Below are 17,443 nucleotides of genomic sequence, written 5' to 3'. Positions count from 1 at the left end.
AACTAATGCAAATAGATGGGTTCAACACAAGCATATAACAATCTCATAGCTCAGAACTGGTCTGTCTTTAAAGTTTTATCAGTTACAGGTGCTGGTCATATAATTAGAATATCATCAAAAAGTTGATTTATTTCATAAATTCCATTGAAAAAGTGAAACTTGTATATAATATTCATTCATTACACACAGACTGATATATTTCAAATGTTTATTTCTTTTAATTTTGATGATTATAACTGACAACTAAGGAAAATCCCAAATTCAGTATCTCAGAAAATTAGAATATAACTTAAGACCAGTACAAAGAAAGGATTTTTAGAAATCTTGGCCAACTAAAAAGTTATAAAAATTAAAAGTATGAGCATGCACAGCACTCAATACTTATTTGGGGCTCCTTTTGCCTGAATTACTGCAGCTATGCGGCATGGCATGAAGTCGATCAATCTGTGTCACTGCTGAGGTGTTATGAGAGCCCAGGTTGCTCTGATAGTGGCCTTCAGCTCTTCTGCATTGTTGGGTCTGGCATAACGCATCTTCCTCTTCCAAATACCCCATAGTTTTTCTAAGGTTAAGGTCAGGCGAGTTTGCTGGCCACTTAAGAACAGGGATACCATGGTCCTTAAACCAGGTACTGGAAGCTTTGGCACTTTGTGCAGGTGCCAAGTCCTGTTGGAAAATGAAATCTGCATCTCCATAAAGTTGGTCAGCAGAAGGTAGCATTAAGTGCTCTAAAACTTCCTGGTATATGGCTGTGTTGACCTTGGACCTCAGAAAACACAGTGGACCAACAGAGGCAGATGACATGGCACTGCAAACCATCAATGACTGTGGAAACTTACAGTCTGTTCATTACAACAGAGCACTTGAATTTATGAGAAAAAAGTGTAGAATAAAAATTCAGAAGTGTAGAACGATAAAGGTTGAGTAAATGTTTTAATTTAAACATAATATAATCATTTTGACTCAAACTTGCCATTTTACATTGTGGCGAGTGGGGCGGGGCCGAGAGACGTGGGACTCGATACTGGCGGTGGGGCTCAGGTTTAGCTCATCTCCAATCACTACACCTGGCCTCACTCCTCGTTCCCACGCCTCTCGGCCCCGCCCCAGACGCCACATACCCCCATCGCCCCTCGCAGGCCGGGGGGGTACCCTCGAGACTGCGCTCTACTCCCCCCCCCCTTCCCTCCGGGGGGGACCGCTCACGGGAACCTGCAGGAACCTGGGGGTAGGACAGACGAGGCGAGAGAAAAGGAGATGGAAGGAGGAGCGACAAGGACGAGAGAGGGGAGAGAGGAAAAAAAAAAAAAATCGGGTTCCCAGACGCACTGCTGCTCGGCCCTCCACCGGCTGGGTGATCTCCTCCGCGGTGCCCGGCGGTGGCACTGGACGGCCCTCGGCGGACGGCACGACACTCCCCTCCGATTTTGGGCAGCGGCAGGAGTCCCCCGTTCCCTGCCCCTCCGGATTCCGTCACGGAGGCGGCAGGCTCCGGCCCCCTGGCGAACGGCGCCGACTCCTCCGCTCCCTCACGGACGGCAGCCGCCCCTCCTTGTCGTGGGCGGTCGGCAGCGAGCTCGCCCGTCCCCGGCAACTCGCTCCAGCCCACCGCCTCGAGCGTCCATGGCGGCACACACTTCGCCTGCTCGAGGGCACCGCGGATTCACCACAGCGGCGAGGGATCTTCAGCAGCGCGTCCCTCCTTCTCCCGGGTTTCGGCACCACTGTAACAATATACATCGGGAAGAAGGAGGCGGGAACCGGCGCACAATCAAAATGAAACTTTAATATTCAAAAATAAACAAAACAGCGCGTCAGTGCCTCACGGCGACTGACGCGCACATATAAAAGCCAACATAAAATAATGTCCCAGGCCTGGTCCTCTCTCGTCCTTCACGGTCGTCGCTCCAGTTTTATATCCTTCCATCTCCTACGTGGGACTCGATACTGGCGATGGGGAGCAGGTGTAGCTCATCTCCAATCACTACACCTGGCCTCACTCCTCGTTCCCACGCCTCTCGGCCCCGCCCCACTCGCCACATACATATTTTCTTCTCAAAATATTTTATTTTTCTTTGTGATTAAACTGCTGTAAAAGGGAGAGTAATGTTAACTTCCTCTTCTTAGCACCATCTCTATCTGCTGGAGACTAAGCTTTATCTTGTTTTGGCTCTTTAGGGGGAACAGACAGACTTAGCTATCATTGTACTGCCATGCTAAACGGATGAGAGGAGCCCAAGGCAGCTTAAAAGGTCAAGTGGCAAAACTTCTATCCCTAAAACATCTGATTCTCTGAGCAATTTTCAAACATCTATTTATAATGCTTATCTCAAATGTATTAAAAGCAATAGCATATCTGAAAATCTTAGTTCTCTTGAGAAGCACCGAAAAGTGTGCTGTATAAGAAAATGTTGATGTTTGTTTGCTAGTCAGGGCAATTGTGACCATTTGTATGTGCCATGAGCCCCTCGAATACACCTGTCACCTATGCTAAGCTTTGACCCCTGATTTAAAGAGCTGTACAAGCCTCTCTTTTCAGTCTTGATCAGTAGGTCAGTGTGCTACAGTTATAATACAGAGAATTATAAGCATTACTGTAGTGGTAAGACACACTTACTATTGTGATAGAATTTGGTGATAATTTCACACGTCAAATACAGATTAAATGGCAACATACGCTACCGTTAGATTTTTTTATTTTAAGGTTTTTGAAAGACATCACAATAAATGTTTAATACTTGAGACATTAACATTTTTCAATTTTTATATAATAAATAAAATATTCTAATATAATATTATTCATGTGAAGGTAAAGTTGAATTTTCAGCATCATTACTCTAGTCGTCAGTGTCACATGATCCTTCAGAAATCATTCTAATATGCTGATCTGCTGCTCAAGAAACATTTCTTGTTCAGTTTTGCTGCTTTATATTTTTGGGGAAACTGTGATACTTTTATATTGCATCAATAATCTGTCAGCCTGAATGATCAGATCTGATTTAATTGGTTATTTATTTATTTAGCATGTTTTGTGTTATGTCAGGTATTGCAGCAAAAAAAAAAAAAAAATGCAAATGCCAGCTTTTCCTGTTTTTCATGCTGTCCTACACTGACCTAATGAAAAATATCATGGTAAATCAATGCTAAGGCCTCATGCACAGTGAACCTGTGCAGATTTATTGCTATTATGATAACCAGTGTGGACGCACTAGAAAAAAGGTTGGTTGGAAAAAACTCATGTCTGCACAGAAAAAAATAAAAATAAAATAAATCTAAAATAGATCTGGCCACATATAACTTATAGTTTGAAAAGTCAGATTTAAGAAAAAAATAATTAATTAAACAGCATTTTTCTTCTGATTTCTGAGTGCCAAATGTTTGTTTAAACTTGACTAGCATGAGTGACATCTGTGTGCTGCGCTAAGCCTTGATCTCTGCCTTTTAAGTAGCTAAATGAGAGGTTTAAGACTGGACTTTATTTTGAAGAACAAAGAGCCTTGTTAAGGCTTACAAGATCTTTGATGATTAGTTCAATGCTTCACTACATGAAAAAAGTAATGTATAGTTAAGCTGACATGAGTAATTTCACTGTCCTCAAAGAAAAAGGCTTGTATATGTTCATTAAATAGACAGACAGATGTTTTGTCCATAAATTTAAAGTGATGTATTTTTAATTGTTTTATACTACAGTTCAAATATTTGGGATCAGTAAGACTTTTGTAAATGCTTTCTTATGCTCACAAATGTTGGATTTTGACTGGCAAAAAAAAAAAAAAAAAAAATCTGTAATATAAATTATTATTACAGCTAAATGTTCAGCAGGCTTTACTCCAGTCTTCAGTATCACATCAGACTTCAAAAATTATTCTAAAGAAACACTTCTTATTATTAACAAACTTCACTTTATATTATCTTATTATCAATATTAGTTTTTGGAAAAAAAAATATATTTTTTCAGGATTCTTTCAGGTTCAAAGGGGTTTACTGTCATTTCAGTTTAATGCATCCTTGCTTACTAATAGTATTCATTTCTTCAAAAAAAAATTTTTTGCATTTCTGTGTAAAAATCTTACTGACCCAAAAGTTTTGAAAGGTTGTGTGTTTGTGTTTATAAACATCAAATACACTTTTGGAGAATAGATACTATCATGGCTATTTCATGGATAACAGACAAAAAATAAAAATAAAACATAATAATAAAGACAAAAATAACAGAAAGAAAAAGTGAAGCCTCAACAATATTTTCAGTATGGTTTATACAGGAATTTGTAAACTTGTTCAGAAAGCTGCTGGATGACCGTGGGCTAAGGGGAAAACTGGTGAGAAGTGAAAAGAATTACATTACAGCTTGTCACAACCAGATGAAGGAGAGAATAGCCAATCAGAAACTGGTGGAGACTCTTCACTGACAGTATGATGAGATTAACACTTGTCTCAGGTCCTTAAGAACTTTAAAAAGGTGAGAGTTCTGTGCTCTTTTTTAGAGCTTTTAAGACTGAATTGCAGATTCCAGTGGGTTATGCAAGCATCTCCCATAACTGCCAAGATGGTGGACATACAGTATTGTTCAAAATAATAGCAGTACAATGTGACTAACCAGAATAATCAAGGTTTTTAGTATATTTTTTATTGCTACGTGGCAAACAAGTTACCAGTAGGTTCAGTAGATTGTCAGAAAACAAACAAGACCCAGCATTCATGATATGCACGCTCTTAAGGCTGTGCAATTGGGCAATTAGTTGAAAGGGGTGTGTTCAAAAAAATAGCAGTGTCTACCTTTGACTGTACAAACTCAAAAAAAAAATTTCTGGGATTTAGCAATCCTGTGAATCACTAAACTAATATTTAGTTGTATGACCACAGTTTTTTAAAACTGCTTGACATCTGGGTGGCATGGAGTCAACCAACTTGTGGCACCTCTCAGCTGTTATTCCACTCCATGATTCTTTAACAACATTCCACAATTCATTCACATTTCTTGGTTTTGCTTCAGAAACAGCATTTTTGATTTCACCCCACAAGTTCTCAATTGGATTAAGGTCTGGAGATTGGGCTGGCCACTCCATAACATTAATTTTGTTGGTTTGGAACCAAGACTTTGCCCATTTACTAGTGTGTTTTGGGTCATTGTCTTGTTGAAACAACCATTTCAAGGGCATGTCCTCTTCAGCATAGGGCAACATGACCTCTTCAAGTATTTTAACATATGCAAACTGATCCATGATCCCTGGTATGCGATAAATAGGCCCAACACCATAGTAGGAGAAACATGCCCATATCATGATGCTTGCACCTCCATGCTTCACTGTCTTCACTGTGTACTGTGGATTGAATTCAGAGTTTGGGGGTCGTCTCACAAACTGCCTGTGGCCCTTGGACCAAAAAAGAACAATTTTACTCTCATCAGTCCACAAAATGTTCCTCCATTTCTCTTTAGGCCAGTTGATGTGTTCTTTGGCAAATTGTAACCTCTTCTGCACATGCCTTTTTTTTAACAGAGGGACTTTGCGGGGGATTCTTGAAAATAGATTAGCTTCACACAGACGTCTTCTAACTGTCACAGTACTTACAGGTAACTCCAGACTGTCTTTGATCATCCTGGAGGTGATCATTGGCTGAGCCTTTGCCATTCTGGTTATTCTTCTATCCATTTTGATGGTTGTCTTCCGTTTTCTTCCACGTCTCTCTGGTTTTGCTCTCCATTTTAAGGCATTGGAGATCATTTTAGCTGAACAGCCTATCATTTTTTGCACCTCTTTATAGGTTTTCCCCTCTCTAATCAACTTTTTAATCAAAGTACGCTGTTCTTCTGAACAATGTCTTGAACGACCCATTTTCCTCAGCTTTCAAATGCATGTTCAACAAGTGTTGGCTTCATCCTTAAATAGGGGCCACCTGATTCACACCTGTTTCTTCACAAAATTGATGACCTCAGTGATTGAATGCCACACTGCTATTTTTTTGAACACACCCCTTTCAACTAATTGCCCAATTGCACAGCCTTAAGAGCGTGCATATCATGAATGCTGGGTCTCATTTGTTTTCTGAGAATCTACTGAACCTACTGGTAACTTGTTTGCCACGTAGCAATAAAAAAATATACGAAAAACCTTGATTATTCTGGTTAGTCACATTGTACTGCTATTATTTTGAACAATACTGTAGAATAAGATAAACAGGAAAATATATATTTATAGGACATGTTGACTTCTTATGTTTCACCAGGTATGAAAGGAACACACATTTTACTATACATTTACTCAGTGCTTAAATTACAATTTATCAGGTCTTGGAACAAGGACTGGTGACAGATCTGCTACTTGTTTTTAACATAAAATATTGAATACTGATATTTGAAATATTTTAAAACAAGAAAAAATAGTCGAAATGTGACATTTAAACCAGCAATAGGTGACAGCAAGTGCTTGTTAATGAGTAAGCAATTGAGATTCAAACGATTCATTTAGAAAGCTGATTCATTCAATAAGTAAACACCATCCATTGCTTAGAGACACAAAACACTGCTGTGATCTTTGTTTGTAACTATTTTAGTTGGCAAAATAGAGCAAAAATGAGCAATATTATCTTTAAAATGCAAGTTACGTATTGCTTTACTGAACTTGCATGTAATTATTAATTAATGTGTTATGTGTTAATGTGATTATTAAATAAAATGTTATTAAATATTTATTGCTTGAAAGTTGTAAAATCACACAAATCAGTGTTTTAGACATTTATAAATGTCCCAAATTGTAGTTAACGATAAAGAAATTGCTGTAAAATTTGAGTAAAAAATATTGTATCTCGATTATGATCAATTCCCATTTTTACAAAGCAATATCAATTCTTAAATACCAAGAATCGATTAGTCAAGCCTGTTATCAGTTAATGGTTGTAACATTGAAGGGCACCTCCCATACAATAAATCACAATAAACATTGTGCTTTGGTACTTTTAATATGAAACAAAGTCTTAGATTTCAAATTATGTTCATTGTATTGCAGTATTCAAACATGAAACGCTACTTTGTCACTGTTAAATGTGGAGTGATTGCTGTAGCGCGATGTGCCTCAATTCAATAATAGCGGTAGAACAAGGTGCACATGAACTGATCATCTCTTCCACATTAATACCAGTTTCAGCACAAAATAAACATGACTAAACATCCGAAGGTAAGTTAAAGAAAGAGCTCAACTTTACAACCCATACCTCATGTAATCAATCAGTGTTTCAGCCGCGCAAAATATAACGGCTTGTAAACAAAAAAAGAAACATATTCGGTGAACATAATCTCAGTAGTCAGCTAAAAAAATAAACTGTTGAGAGGGGCATTTTGCTAAATATATGCACCATATAATATAGTCATTATAACTTAATTATAATTATATATAATTACTGTTCTACAATGTTTAATTTAGATATTTTTTTATGACAGCCACCATTTAAAAAACTAAATGAAGTGGAAATATTGTGCAATTGTATATTTATTATAAAAGTGTAATTTAAGCAGTTGTATAGCCTGAGAAAATCACCCAGTTTTAACCTTCAATATTATAGTAGTGCCAGCTGACTCTCATGTATATTTTACAGCATTAGATATGAGATTTTTTTTCCTTCAGAAAATTTTGCATGTGTACCAGATATATATCCAAAATAATCTATATGGAATCTAATCAAATTGAATTTGGAATCGAATCTCAAGCTTGTAAATGAGAATCTAATCGAATTGGGAAATTTGTGTCAAAACCCAGCCCTATTACCATGTTTTCCGGACTATAAGTCGCACTTTTTTTTCATAGTTTGGCTGGTCCTGCGACTTATAGTCAGGTGCGACTTATTTATCAAAATTAATTTGACATGAACCAAGAGAAATGAACCAAGAGAAAACATGACCGTCTACAGCCGCGAGAGGGCGCTCTATGCTGCTCAGTGCTCCTGTAGTCCACACTGAACACACAGAGCGCCCTCTCGCGGCTGTAGACGGTAATGTTTTCTCTTGGTTCTTGCTTCTAAATAAATACGACTTATAGTCCAGTGCGACTTATATATGTTTTTTTCCTCGTCATGACGTATTTTTGGACTGATGCGACTTATACTTAGGTGCGACTTATAGTTCGAAAAATATGGTATATTACCTGTTTAGGATTGCTGAGCACTTCCTGTGTGGTTGCTGTGGCACTGATGGCTCGGTTACTTCCTGTGCTGAGCTGCAGGTTGAGTGTGAGACTACTGACCAACTGCAGGCCCAGTTCAGTGATGGTCACTCGATCATCCACAACCCTCACAGTTTTCTCAGCCAGGATAGAATCTGACAGCGGGGAAATGAGCTGAACAATGGGAGACACCTGGTTATTAAGGCCTGCATGAGATTTTGTATGACCTGCTCCATTACTCTTGTCATATTTAGGCCAAACTCAACAGATCCCATTTTACCTTTATAGACGTGGTGCCCACATCTTGTCCTGACAGAACCCTGCCAACATGCAGACGGGCAATATTAGTGTCCTCCACCTTCAGGAAGTACCGCACCAGCCTGGTCACATCAACCTGCCAATCAGAGCCCAGGAAGAAGGCCTGTGGTTCCCGAGGGTCTGACTGCTCTGCCACAAAGTGTGTGAGGACTCGGACCAGAGCATGCTGGAACTGCAGCATACAACCCCGGCCCTTACGCTCTTCCTCACTGCTCCAGCCTGGTTTGCTGTCAGGGACATACAGATGTTACAGACAACCCACTTTTAGTCATGTAATTCCATCTGTCACCTTAAATGGTCTACATAACAGCTTAGGTAAGGCCTTTGGAAATGGAATCACACACATTTATATGATTCAAATAATGTTCAAAATGCCTTCAGACAAATTCAAAACAGTAATGAGCACACATTCAATAAAACTGTGAATTAATGAGAGGGTGTTTTAACTACTCATAATCTTACACAATCTTATTCAAAATTTTTCCACAATTCATACTTGACCCTGTCTGAATGTGGATTTAAATTTAAAAGAATTTTCTAGCTATAATGTTCACTCTCACAACTGAATTTTTGTTAATGCTATTTTTCTCCGTTCAGAGATCCTTACAATCAATGCAGTCATTTTATAATTACATATCTATTGGCTTTTACATGTCTTACAAACTTCAGATTATTTCCTGTTATTGTAACTCACGTCTATTACAGATAATGTACGTAAATTAGGGTATTAAAGACACTCAAAGCTAGTAGTAAAACTTTTTGACTCAAAGGTCCTCCATTTTGGTTAGGATATTTCATCTGATATAACTGATTAATCATGAGTCTAAATTATTATTTTTATTAGCAGAAATGTTTACATCTTTTTTTTTTCTGTGGCCCTTTTAGAAGTTTAATGAGGCCCCTATTTTGTTAACAACTGTGCTAAGCATTGCCACAATGTCACAAAAGAAAAGAACGTAAAAAGAAAGCCCCAGGTACCTGCACAAATAAAAGGAATACCATATGAGTGAGGTAGGGCAATGCGTACCATATTAAACTGCACAATTACTGTAAAAAGCATAATTTACAGTTCAGATACAAGTTTTCACAAAAGCAAAGTTTTATTAAATGATCAACTTTACATTTCAGCCTTTAAACCATTGTTAAGAAAATGGATGAGTCAAAAGTATTAATTATTATATCAATTAAATTACATAAATTAGGGGTGTGCAATATTTACAAAAATATATCTCTATTCTGGTATTTTATCTATAACAATAATTAGACAATATTTTGCTGAGTGTGTTATTGTGCTGGAATCTCAGGACTATAGTGGACAGCTGACTCCTGAATTTTTTTTATATTGTTCATATTCTTAGTGGTCAGTTCACAGCAGTAATAGAAATTAATAATTTTCATCAAGTTTTATGGGCATTTTAACCTTTAAGCCATGTTTTCTAAAAGTGTGCTCCATCTGTTGATTCAAATTTTTGCATTCGGGTTGTTACCAAGAAAATGATCTGTATCAATATCATAAATCAGTATCAACAAAATCTATCTTTGCAATGCAGATTTAACACAGACACTGCATTAGAAGTGTCATTTAGATGTATTTACACACCGTTTAATGCAGCTCTGAGGGACATTAAATACTTTAACCAGCATTTACAAATGCATAAATAATGTTTTGATATGTTAAACATAAAACATTGAAAACTAATGTTTGAAATTATAAAAAAAATGGAAAGGTACATAAAATGTGAAATTAAAACTGCCAGTAGGCGGCAGCAGGTCACTGTTAATAAGTGAGTCATTGCGTTTGAACCGAATCATTTAAACGGGCAAAATGATTTTCTAAAATATCTAAAATATCTTAAACTGTGTTCTGAAGATAAACGGAGGTCTTAAGGGTTTGGAACGACATGGGGGTGAGTTATTAATTACATAATTTTGATTCTTTGGTGAACTAACCCTTTAAGACTTTTTAAGGCATACATTTGATTCAACTAAATTTAAGACTTTTTAAGACCCCGCAGAAACCCTGAAAGAACAACATCCAGGCACACAGGATACTTAAATGCATTTTAAGATGATTACATTTAAATTCCTTTATTTGTTTTTCAGAATAAATGTTAAACACAATATAGGCGTTAACTAGAAAATGTGCATTTGAATGTAGTCACTGTGTTTTTGTACCTTTTGTTGGACAGGATGGGGATCCTCCAACCTTTGTTTTGACTCAGCTCTGTATCAGACACCTCTATATCCAGCGGCAGACGAGGGAACCATACATCTCCAGCTGAGTGCTCAGGTAACTGTAGGTGAAGTTCACCAGCATCCGCAGTCACCCTGGGTTTCTTTTCCATTCACATAAACAAAGTCACATCTATCGGACACCTGAGGACATCCACAAAATGTTTTTTTGTGTTATTTATAAGTCTGAATGAACAGGCTGTTCACATTGTAGTTTTCATGTTATACTGGATTGGAACAGACTTGTGTAGGAGGATTTGTTGGTGCTCAGTCCCAGTAAAAACATGACTTTTGAGACCAAGTATAATTTAGGTTCAGATCAACATTTACAATTTTTTCAACTGCTTGAGACAGAATTGCTTTAGTAGTTATTTCCCTTATTAATTGAAATTGAAATTTAGAAATCTATTAGGAATCTACAAAATTATGTAGCGGTTGATCCTTGCTTACTCTATGGCTCTTATACTGCATTTTTAGTTTAACCTTTAGATGTTTACTGTCAGTTTTGAAATATAATGCATGGCATTAGAAGTCTCAAAGTCACTTAACAATTCAGCATGGGCTTACCAAATGCAAGCCGCCACATCATTAAATCAATTATATAATCTATGATGCAATTAAACTTTAACGCGGTTGAGGAAGGCATCCAGGGGTGACTTTGTATGACCTCCAGGTGTGGAAGAGCAAGTTTGCCTAGCCTAAACAGGTAAGATCATATGTAGGGCTGGGACAATGAGTCGAGGTCATGGATGACGTCGACGTATTTAATATGCGCATCGATTCGTCGACCTGTTTTTATTTCTCTAAAAAACGTTTACCTTATGTGCGCTGAACATACGCGATGGCTGGATCAACATTCTGTCCAACGTTATATAACCAATCCAGGGGTTTTTCTGCATTGATCTTTTTTTTTTTTTTTTTGGCGGCTGTCAAAGCCTTATTTGATCGGTGAGTGATGTAGAATAGAATGACTGACAGGGCGCGTACGAGAGAGAGCCCCGGCTGCGCTCGCACTCACAGTCTTCAAACAACACGAGCGCTTCTTGCTCTCTCTCTCTCCCTTGTGCATATTAATCAAAATCATTAAACACGATAGAAAAAGGGCAGAACGCCAAAGTTTCACGTGGAGCATTGATTTTTTTTCTCTCTCCATGACAGGCTGCTGGCTCCCACTGTTAATTTTTATTTATTTATTTTTTGGAAAAGCACTCTCTGAATTAGCTTAAAGCCCTCAAATTTACATTGGTTTCTGTATTCTTTCAATTGCTCTAAACAAGTATTTTGGGCGAACTTTTTTATTGAATGCTAGACATCAAGTTGTTTTTATTTTCAGCTGAAAGAAGAACTTTTTTTCAGTAAGCTAGGCCCTATGTAGGTTTCAGTAAGCTATGTGTTTTCAAGGCTTCAAGGGTTTATTGAATGCTATCTCTATACAAGTGCAAAGTAATGCATTCTTAGTCAGTCTTTTATTTTGTAATTTTAAGAGCAATAAACATATATTGCAATGTTAAGGAATTCATGTTTTTTTCATTCAGATATGTAAATCAACATGTATAAATTGTTAGTAGTCAATTAATGGGGAGATAATCGAAATCGAATCGGTCTGAAAAAATTAATCGTTAGATTAATCGATGCATCGAAAAAATAATCGCTAGATTAATAGTTTAAAAAATAATCGTTTATCCCTGCCCTAATCATATGCATGTATAGGTTAAAGGGATAGTTCATGCAAAAAGGAAAATACTTTTTATTATGGATGAATACACTTTATTTTTCTTCAAAACCTTGACCATCATTCACTGCCATTATAAAGCTTGTAAGAGCCAGGATTTATATATTTATATGTATATATATATATATATATATATATATATATATATATATACACAGCAAATGTCAGAGTGTTAAAATCCCAGAGTTTTGATGACCAGAGTATAATTTATACACTTTGGAGTAAACTGGGCTTAAAGTACACTTGTCAGGTTTCACCAGAAACTCTCTCAAGTGTTAGTGTATTGGTTCAGTGTTGATGTGGAGCTGTTGTAGTGTAAATAGTGGGATGATGAACACTTTGAGAGTCAATCTGTTGCTGTCCCGTCCGCACATGAGTTTAGGTTTCGATACGTCATCAGATCGACAACGCGTTGTCATTGGTTGAATCATGATGCAGCCTCGTGGACACCAGTTTCCAACTGACATCTGAAGTCGTCGACATTTTGATTCTGCGGGACCATAGGTAAGAAATCACCAAGTGAATCATCCCGAATAGTTTGTCTTCTTGTTTTAATTCCCATAACTAAAACACTAAAAACGCTAATGTAGAAGTAGAAGAGGTGTGACGTTTTGTAATTTAGTTTAACTAGCTAACTTACTATACCAATGGTAGCTAAAGTAATGGTGAATTTCAATTCAATTTCAATGTTTTTTTTAGTGGTAATGTTAACGTTGATCGTTGACCATTAAATGAAATTTCAAAATGAAAATGCAGCAATCATTTGTTAACGTTAGCTGCCGCTCCCAATTTCGCGCCTTGTGCAGGCTAAATTGACTAGCTAGCCTTGAAAGCTAACGTTACAGATTCCCGTCTGAAATGATTGAGTCTGACTTTATTTGCACTACATTTGGTATTGTGCGTGTTCAATAAACCAATTGTATTTTTATGTTTTAGTAATATGTGAGGAAAACTACAGCAATGCTTTTCAAAGTGCAGTACCAAGGAAAGAAGAAGTACATCAAACTCAATGGAGTATCATATCCAGCATTTCTCAGGGAGGGTAAGTTAATGTTAATGGCATTCTTCTCTTCGTTCTCTTTATACTTGAAGTTTAGATCAGAGGTCGTGTTAACCGAATATTTTTCGTCATTGACTGATTTTTTTTAGCAGTGACGGAAACATCTGAAGGTCGAATCCTACAAAGTCTCGAAAGTTTGGAAAATGCTTGATTTAAATTTATTTCTTCATGACATCAGATGTAACGTTAACTAAAAATATAAATAAAAACGGCTGACAATCTTTATTTTTTATTTTTTGTTTAATGTCGCGAGGCAACCTCTGTTACGAAGCACGTCTCGTGTAATTCCATGTATTTGGCGCCTCGTGTATTCACCTGACGCGCAAACATCTGCATTAAGAAATGTTGCTTGCTTGCTGTAATTTTATCGATAACTGGCTAGAAGATAAATAAAAACTGATTGCGTCGACGATCAACAGACTGAAAGGCATCCTGTTATGTAAGAATAAGAATATGGGAGAATAAGCCTTCACCAGCCATTCCAAAGGTAATCGGAGACAAATGAATTTGACTGAATTCTTTAAAAACATTATTAAATTAATTAATATCGAATAAATATATAATTGTAATGTGGGGGGGGGGGGGGTGTTCTTTCCGTCGTGCACGTTTGTCTGAGCACTCTGGTTTCTATTTACAAAAGCAAAAGTTTAAATTTTAACGTCTGCAGCATTGTATGCATTGTAGCCAGTCGAACGTTTAGTTTTTCGTGATGCTTAGAGGACTAAACTTTCGGAGTGACCACCGCTTTTACCAGAGTGAGTTCTGTAAATAATCGTTCCGTGATAGTAGTAACCATAGCAACGGACGTGACAAAAAAAATCTGATATGACAATATAGATCTGTGCATCATGTCTTACTGTGTAAATACAGACTAATAGAGCTGCCACTGACAAGAATAAATAAAACAAATCAGTGTTGGCTGAATATGTTTAGATTCAGTTAAATAACACTTAAACACTCTTTTTCACGTGTCATTTTTAAAACAATGTTTATTTATTAAAATAATATTTTAAGGTATTTAAGGAAGATATTCATGTATTATATACTCATTATTATCATTATTATTATGCCAACCATCTACAAAAAACTCAACCTAACTTACAGTTGACAACAAATATACAAAAATATAACCACATTTTTAAAAAGTATCCAAAGAGTGATTTAATATAAGTTGTATTTATATTGAATATTCTAATATTTTAGCTTGTAGTTTTCTAAAGGGGTGCTGTTTATACTATTTATATTCTTTAATTTTGTTGCTGCTTGAAAAATGGATTTAGGGACCTTAAAAATGCTTGAAAAGTGCTTAAATTAAACTCTTCAAAATCTGTACAAACCCTGACTATGAAAAGTGACTCTTCATATATTAAAAAAATGCACAATCTAGCCTATATGCTCCTATATCCTGTAAGTTCATGAATGATTAAAAACGAAAGCTATTAAATGTCTTATAATTAAAATATGAAAATTAAAATAGAGTAATATATTTAGGTGCAATTTTTACGACCATATCCATCAAAATAAAGGACAATGTGAAAGTCTTACGCAACCACTGGTTTAGATGTACATTTATATGAAATTTTATTCTTTGCACCATGCTAGTCTACCGTAGCTTTGCCCATTAAGATAAAAATAGTGCTAAAAACATTATTGTTCTCCCACTTTCTAACCCTAACACAACAACTTATGTTTTTTCTGTATTCAAAGCTAAAGAGAAGTTCAGCATACCCCCTGAGACAAACATGTATGTGCTGGATGACAGTGGAACAGAGGTTGATGAAGAGGTCTTCAGCGACATCTTGGAGGAAAAAGCAGACATCCTGTGGACCATTGTTAATGTTCTTTCAGTTTCTGGTAAATGTTTGTACAATTACAGTGTACACTGCAGGGTAACAATACCAATGTGTTAACATTGTAATTTATTTGCTATCACAAAACCAAAACAGTAGCTTCTCACCAATGTCCGATTTGTGCTTTCTCTGTTAAAGGACCACTTTGCATATTTCCAACCTTATCTCTTATCTGTCAGTGTTCACATAAAGATTTGAAAAACTACATTTGAGATAAAATGTTGACCCGAGTACTTCTCAAAAAACAGTCAGTCTTGCCATCTAGTAGTTAATGTATCATGGCCTAAACTGGCCACATTAACTACCAAAACTCATGTAATTTATAGATGGCAAAGAAAAAAGTTTCCTGGAAGCAGTCTCACCTTGCCTTTTTTTAACCTCTCCTCACTTAAACCTGTGGAAACATTGACTGAAATATTTTTTTTTAAATTATGATCTTTTTGCCCTTTTCAGACTCTCCCATCCAGTCCTCGTGCACAAACACCTTGTCACTATCATCACCCTCATCGGACAGTGATGCTTCTCTGATGTCCCCAAAAAGACAGCGCATTGATGACACCTTTTGTGATGTACCCAAAAAGTCTACATACTGATGACAGTTCTTCACAAGCCAAAGAGGTGATGTTTTTTCAGAACATTTCTCTTTATGTTGTAAACATTACATTTACCTGTTACTGTTACCATAAAATTTTTACCTGTTGTCAAGCTTGTCAAAAGTATTCTGGAACAAAAGCCTGGAGGTGAGAAAATCCTTGCAAAATATGCAATGACAGGAGAGATGAAGGACCGAGCACGCCGTGATCTTGTCAGCATTGTTGTTGCTGAAATGTTTGAAAAGTATGGGTAAGTAAAATGCTTTGTGGTGCATGATTTGGTAAAGTGTATATTCATAGAATTCAATTGCAGATTTGGTAGTTGTAATCAAATAGCTGATTATCATTAAATGACAACCGTGGCCAATGAGCTGTGGCCTTGCGCAGATCATAGGTTTTCCGGTGTGTTGGTTTTAATACACAACATTTATTCCACAGACGTGCTCCCCCTATGGATAAAAGAGCACAGTATGCATTGGGGATAGTAACACTGTTCCCCTCTCTAAAAGATCCCTACTCCAAAAAAGGCTATGTGAGTACATATTTAAAAGTAAGATTAATCTTAATAAACAAATGAATAATGTTCTGGTGCATTTTAGAAGTCTAACACTTCTTTTCTAAAGATCTCTATTGATTCATGCTGAAACTATTTTTTTATACATTTCCATCTTTGTTGATACTGTCTTTAGGAACACTTTTTTGACATAGACAGCAATGAGGGCTACATTGCCTGGAAGATTAAAAACACACAGTGAGAACTCAGCAATGGCGGTACCAATGGGGGTAGGAGAAGGAGCTCTCACACTACAGGCAGCAGCGGACCAAACTTAGAGAGAGAAGTGACTAAAGTGCAGCAGTTGGAGGGAGACCAGTGTCGAGAGGCCATATCTCTACTGAAACACAGCACAGACAACGAACAGATCTTCATGAAAATGAGAGAAACCTTCCAGCACAGGCAAAAGTTGATCCATGATCCTGAGCAATGCAGCACAGTGCTTACTGTGTTCTCAAGGTTTCTTGACACAAAAGGCCTGGTAAGTTGTTTTTTTTTTGTAAGCACATTTATTATGTTTTTGCAGTGTCAAGAACAGCTGTTCAAAGATGAAAACGGTCACCTACCACTATACCACCATCATCAAATGCACATATGCTTGCTTCCTCCCCTTTAGGTGGCGCAAGACTTTGACCTGTTGTTTGGAGCTGAGACTTCATCAAAACTCCTTGAGAAATGGGATTTCCTGAAGGCCAAAGTAATAGAGTAAGCCAAGGACATCAGCAAGACACCCCTGCTTGACCATCTCATCCAGTCTGCAGAGGAGAACACTGATGAGGATGACGAGGTCCCAGGTAAATAATTTACATGAATCTGGTGTGTATCTTTCAAATGTTGACTTAATTTATTTACCATGACAAATAGTTGTGTAGACAAGTAATATATTTTTTAGGGCTGCAACAACTAATCGATAATGAAAATAATCAAGAAAGAATTTCATTATCAATTAGTT

General features: G+C 37.0%; 1 long non-coding RNA gene and 1 pseudogene across 1 annotated transcript; one reads left to right on the top strand and one right to left on the bottom strand.

Annotated features, from left to right (window-relative positions):
- Positions 1–8,028: 8,028 nt before the first annotated feature.
- The window catches only part of LOC128018115 (transmembrane protein 132D-like), a 114,268-nt pseudogene continuing 104,853 nt past the window's right edge, over positions 8,029–17,443 (bottom strand).
- On the top strand, positions 12,586–17,186 carry LOC128018385 (uncharacterized). Its single transcript, XR_008184847.1, has 7 exons — positions 12,586–12,939; positions 13,372–13,477; positions 15,203–15,349; positions 15,799–16,188; positions 16,377–16,470; positions 16,628–16,972; positions 17,108–17,186. It is a non-coding gene; the product is annotated as an uncharacterized LOC128018385 (long non-coding RNA).

This window comes from Carassius gibelio, chromosome A8 (genome assembly GCF_023724105.1).
Source record: "Carassius gibelio isolate Cgi1373 ecotype wild population from Czech Republic chromosome A8, carGib1.2-hapl.c, whole genome shotgun sequence".
In the NCBI taxonomy this organism is placed as follows: Eukaryota; Metazoa; Chordata; class Actinopteri; order Cypriniformes; family Cyprinidae; genus Carassius; species Carassius gibelio.
Note: the sequence above shows the minus strand (reverse complement) of the source record. Positions and strands in the feature narration are given on the sequence as shown.